Below are 6000 nucleotides of genomic sequence, written 5' to 3' on the forward strand. Positions count from 1 at the left end.
CAAGCCAATGGCCAACTTTGTCCATCATTTTGTTCACCCAGTAGCCAAGAAAGAATAATAGGAAAGGTTGGATTCCTACTCCATCTTCACCCAACACCAAGACTTAATTTTTGGCAGGATTATGCTTCAGTACAGTAAGATGACTTAAAGATGACATGCTCACTCCACACTTCTTCTAAGACACTTCCTGCCATTTTTATCCTCATACAATAGGTCTGTGTTCACATGACAAACTGACCTCTGCTTAATTTACTTAATTTAGTTTTCTCAGTTCACTCAATTTTCTGGGTTCATACCATATACTGAATTATCAGCTGGGCTTACAGCATATGCTGATCTAAAATGTGGTTGGCTAGTTCCTGGTTTGGTGTATCATACAAAGATAGCCAATGACTGGCTGAAGATTAGCAAGTGGATTTCATGGCATGAATCACCTTGTTCCCAAGACAGCAGTTGTAAGCAGTGCCCTATTAAAGCTCTGGGTTGAAAATGAAAACTGAGAAGACATTAGCTATAGTAATTTTGCCTATGGTCAGCAGTTCATGCAAGGAATGTATCAGAAACAAGACACATTACACAAAATATTGATTTCATAACAATATATGTCTGTGTGTGTGTGTTTGTGTGTACACACACACACATACATACATACATACATACACACATACATATACATACCTTCAGCAAAGGATCGTTACCTTGCCGTGGTGCTGGAGCTTGAACACCTCAATGATGCCATGAACTAAACCGTGAAGGGCCACCCAAGACGGGAAGGTCATGACAGAGAGGTCAGACTAAATGCAATCCCTGGAGAAGGTAATGGCAACCCACCCCAGTATTCTTGCTGTGAAAACCAAATGGATCAGTACAACTAGAGATATGTCGGTATACCATCGGAAGATGAGACCCCCAGGTCGGAAGATGGTCAAAATGCTACTGTCAAGATTAAAGATAGACATTTTGGGCATCAGTGAACTGAAATGGACTGGAATGGCCCACTTCACATCAAATGACCACCATATCTACTACTGTGGACAAGAGGACCACAGAAGAAATGGAGTAGCCTTCATAATTAATAGTAAAGTGGCTAAAGCAGTGCTTGGATACAATTCAAAAAACGATAGAATGGTCTCAATTCAAATTCAGGGCAAGCCATCTAACATCACAGTGATCCAAATATATGCCCCAACCACAGATGCTGAAGAAGCTGAAGTAGAGCAGTTCTATGAGGACCTGCAGCACCTACTGGACAACATGCCTAAAAGAGATGTTATTTTCATCACAGGAGACTGGAATAATAAGGTGGGCAGTCAAATGACACCTGGAATTACAGGTAAGCATGGCCTGGGAGAACAAAACGAAGCAGGACATAGGCTGATAGAATTTTGCCAAGACAACTCAATGTGCATAACAAACACTCTCTTCCAGCAACCTAAGAGAGGGCTTTATACATGGACTTCCCCAGATGGACAACACCGAAATCAGATTGACTACATCCTTTGCAGCCAAAGGTGGTGGACATCTATACAGTCGGTAAAAACAAGACCTGGAGCTGACTGTAGTTCAGATCATGAACTTCTTCTTGCACAATTTAGGATCAGACTAAAGAGATTAGGGAAGACCCACAGATCAGCTAGATATGAGCTCACTAATATTCCTAAGGAATATGCAGTGGAGGTGAAGAATAGATTTAAGGGACTGGACTTAGTAGATAGGGTCCCAGAAGAACTATGGACAGAAGTCTGCAACATTGTCCAAGAGGCGTCAACAAAATACATCCCAAAGAAAGAGAAAACCAAGAAGGCAAAATGGCTGTCTGCTGAGACACTAGAAGTAGCCCAAGAAAGAAGGAAAGCAAAAGGCAACAGTGATAGGGGGAGATATGCCCAATTAAATGCAGAATTCCAGAGGTTAGCCAGAAGAGATAAGGAATTATTTTTAAACAAGCAATGCGCAGAAGTGGAAGAAGACAATAGAATAGGAAGGACAAGAGACCTCTTCCAGAAAATTAGAAACATCGGAGGTAAATTCCAGGCAAAAATGGGTATGATCAAAAACAAAGATGGCAAGGACCTAACAGAAGAAGATCAAGAAAAGGTGGCAAGAATATACAGAAGACCTGTATAGGAAGGATAACAATATCGGGGATAGCTTTGACGGTGTGGTCAGTGAGCTAGAGCCAGACATCCTGAAGAGTGAGGTTGAATGGGCCTTAAGAAGCATTGCTAATAACAAGGCAGCAGGAGACGATGGCATCCCAGCTGAACTGTTCAAAATCTTGCAAGATGATGCTGTCAAGGTAATGCATGCTATATGCCAGCAAATTTGGAAAACACAAGAATGGCCATCAGATTGGAAAAAATCAACTTATATCCCCATACCAAAAAAGGGAAACACTAAAGAATGTTCAAACTATAGAACAGTGTCACTCATTTCACATGCCAGTAAGGTAATGCTCAAGATCCTGCAAGGTAGACTTCAGCAATTCATGGAGCGAGAATTGCCAGATGTACAAGCTGGGTTTAGGAAAGGCAGAGGAACCAGGGACCAAATTGCCAATATCCACTGGATAATGGAAAAAGCCAGGGAGTTTCAGAAAAACATCTATTTCTGTTTTATTGACTATTCTAAAGCCTTGGACTGCGTGGACCATAACAAATTGTGGCAAGTTCTTAGCGGTATGGAGATACCAAGTCATCTTGTCTGCCTCCTGAAGAGTCTGTATAACAACCAAGTAGCAACAGTAAGAACAGACCACGGAACAACGGACTGGTTTAAGATTGGGAAAGGAGTACGGCAGGGCTGTATATTCTCACCCTACCTATTCAACTTGTACGCAGAACACATCATGCAACATGCTGGGCTTGAGGAATCCAAGGCTGGAGTTAAAATCGCTGGAAGAAACATTAACAATCTCAGATATGCAGATGATACCACTTTGATGGCTGAAAGCGAAGAGGAACTGAGGAGCCTTATGATGAAGGTGAAAGAAGAAAGTGCAAAAGCTGGCTTGCAGCTAAACCTCAAAAAAACCAAGATTATGGCAACCAGCTTGATTGATAACTGGCAAATAGAGGGAGAAAATGTAGAGGCAGTGAAAGACCTTGTATTTCTAGGTGCGAAGATTACTGCAGATGCTGACTGCAGTCAGGAAATCAGAAGACGCTTAATCCTTGGGAGAAGAGCAATGACAAATCTCGATAAAATAATTAAGAGCAGAGACATCACACTGACAACAAAGGTCCGCATAGTTAAAGCAATTGTGTTCCCCGTAGTAACATATGGCTGCGAGAGCTGGACCATAAGGAAGGCTGAGCGAAGGAAGATCGATGCTTTGGAACTGTGGTGTTGGAGGAAAATTCTGAGAGTGCCTTGGACTGCAAGACGATCAAACCAGTCCATCCTCCAGGAAATAAAGCCAGACTGCTCACTTGAGGGAATGATATTCAAGGCAAAACTGAAATCCTTTGGCCACATAATGAGAAGACAGGACACCCTGGAGAAGAAGCTGATGCTAGGGAGAGTGGAGGGCCAAAGGAAGAGGGGCCGACCAAGGGCAAGGTGGATGGATGATATTCTAGAGGTGACGGACTCGTCCCTGGGGGAGCTGGGAGTGTTGACGACCGACAGGAAGCTCTGGCGTGGGCTGGTCCATGAAGTCACAAAGAGTCGGAAGCGACTAAACGAATAAACAACAACAAACCTATTTTTGTTTGGGTATCCACATTTCTGTCTTTACTCCAGCAAGTGTTCATTTCATAGACCATCAGAAATCAAAGTAGTGTTTCAAATTTTTTTCCCTACAAATAGGCCCAATTATTAGATTTTCCACATATAAGATTAGGGAGTTGGATCCAAAGGTGAGCAATTTATTTATTTATCCTATTTTTCCACCGCCCATCTAGAAAATGACTCTGGGAGGTTAACAGACGAATTAAAACAGTACAAATTAAATATCAATTAAAGAGATACATTATAAAATGTAAACCATAGTAAAATATAGTAAAATATCTGGCGTTTACGAAGTGCTTAAACATGAAGGAGGAGCTCTTGCCTCCAATGAGATGCCTTTCCTGTTGGCCTGGAACTCAGGAATTTTTTGAAATCTCTTTGAATATCTTTGAGGAGCAGATTATAAAAAGGAGGATCCAAGATGTCGTCCAAAAGGGAAACGCATAAAGCTGCATGCTCATAGATGAAGACGGCTCTCAGGGAGTCTCAGATTCTGTCTGAATGTACACTGATTTCCAACAGGTATCTATAATATGAAATTACCTGGTAAGGAGTGAAAAGGAGGAAGAAGACCATAATGAGGAGAGAGATGAACCCAGAGATTTGCTTTTTGACTCTCTTCTCCAGAGAAACCACTTGCCTGAGCTTGACGAGGACGCTGATATGGAAAAAAGCCATGAGAAGGAGTGGGATAATGAAGGAAAAAACCATGCTGCTAATCTGAAACTTTGCATAGGAATAGTTCAGAATGGCACTGTCCAGACAGCGGCGCTCTTGTTCAGAAATATTTACCTGCAACCCAATGCCAATGGCACAGAAAGTCAGCACCAGCAGCCAAACCAGGGTGCTAATCTTCACACCCCTGGAATGGTCTGTGCTTGGTGAACCCTGAGTGGGTAGGCAAGGCCGATATACCGCTCCATGGCAATGAGATACAGAAAGCTGTTTTTGGCGTAGAATTTGTACGGAAAGCCACCCCGGTTAGCACGCAGGCTGCTTTTCCCAAGCCCCAGCAGTGATTGTTCAGGCTGTAGTACATCCGGAACGGCAGCGTCAAGATCTGCAAGAGGTGGGCCAGCAGGAGGTTCATAATATAAACAGAAAGGACCGTGGATTTCTTCAACTGGTAGATCGAAGCCCAAAACGCCAAGATATTCAGAGTCAGGCAAAACACCAGTATTATAGAATACACAGGGATTTTAAATTCCTTAGTGGTGTTAAAAGGCATCAAAGGGCACACATGGATGGTGCTATTATTCATTGTACCAATGGAGAGGTTTTCCACAATGCCTTGCTCCTGTCACCTTCTCATCACCATTGCAAAGGCTGCCTGGATCTGTCGGATTTTGCTGAACTTCAGACTTATCTGCAGAACGCCCGGGAACCCTTCCTTTCACTTCTCTCAGTGAAGTCAGTTTGCTCTTTCTTCCAATCCAGACCATATTTTAGTTACCACAAACAAATCAGGAAAAGAAAAATATAAAAATAAATTGAGATTTTCCATGACTTGTGAATAAAGGTAGTCAAATGCAGCAGCCTTAGGAGATTATGACCCATATCTATCTAATGTCTCTATCTCTATATCTCTCCATCCATCCATCCATCCATCCATCCATCCATCCAATTGCAATTCTGACTTACCTGACGCAAATTTATGCAGCCTTTTTGCACAGTTGCCTAGAAACCAGCCTTGCTAGATCTGTGTGTCATTAATGTATTTTTTCATTTCAAAACTCTTTTTTCCCTTCCCATGGGGTTAAATAGATCATTTATTACCTCTTTTTTTGGGGGGGGGGCACTGTGTACCATCTTATGGTTTAAAAAAAAAATCCTATCTTACCGTTTTGGATCCCAAACCTGGATCCCAAACCAATATGCTTTTTGTCTTTCTTGCTATCCTATTAAAAGCTACAAATCACTCTGTTAAGACCAGAAGAAGGGGATCTCAACTGGGAACTGAAAGCTGAGCAGTAAGGTTTTTGCATTCTTACAATAACTGGCATCCTTCAGCTTTTCTGTTCTGCCCTTCTTTCCCAGTGATCCAAACCTGAAAGTTTTATTTCAGTTCCAAAGAATGCAGCTTCAAATCTCTGCAAGACTACAGTGTCTTCTAGGTATCACCCAGCCATCCTTGTGCTGATATCAATTAGGACAGGCTTTAAATATATCACCTCAACAAGGGTTCACTGATGCTGAAAGATACGGTTAGGGAAATGGCTTAGATTCCCTTATTAATTTAATCCAGAATGCCTGGAGGGTTCAGTTCAG

General features: G+C 42.1%; 1 pseudogene; it reads right to left on the reverse strand.

The window, feature by feature from the left end:
• Nucleotides 1–4005: 4005 nt before the first annotated feature.
• On the reverse strand, nt 4006–5214 carry LOC134497447 (lysophosphatidic acid receptor 4-like; annotated as a pseudogene).
• Nucleotides 5215–6000: the final 786 nt, after the last annotated feature.

The sequence above is a fragment of the Candoia aspera genome, chromosome 4 (assembly GCF_035149785.1).
Source record: "Candoia aspera isolate rCanAsp1 chromosome 4, rCanAsp1.hap2, whole genome shotgun sequence".
Taxonomy (NCBI): domain Eukaryota; kingdom Metazoa; phylum Chordata; class Lepidosauria; order Squamata; family Boidae; genus Candoia; species Candoia aspera.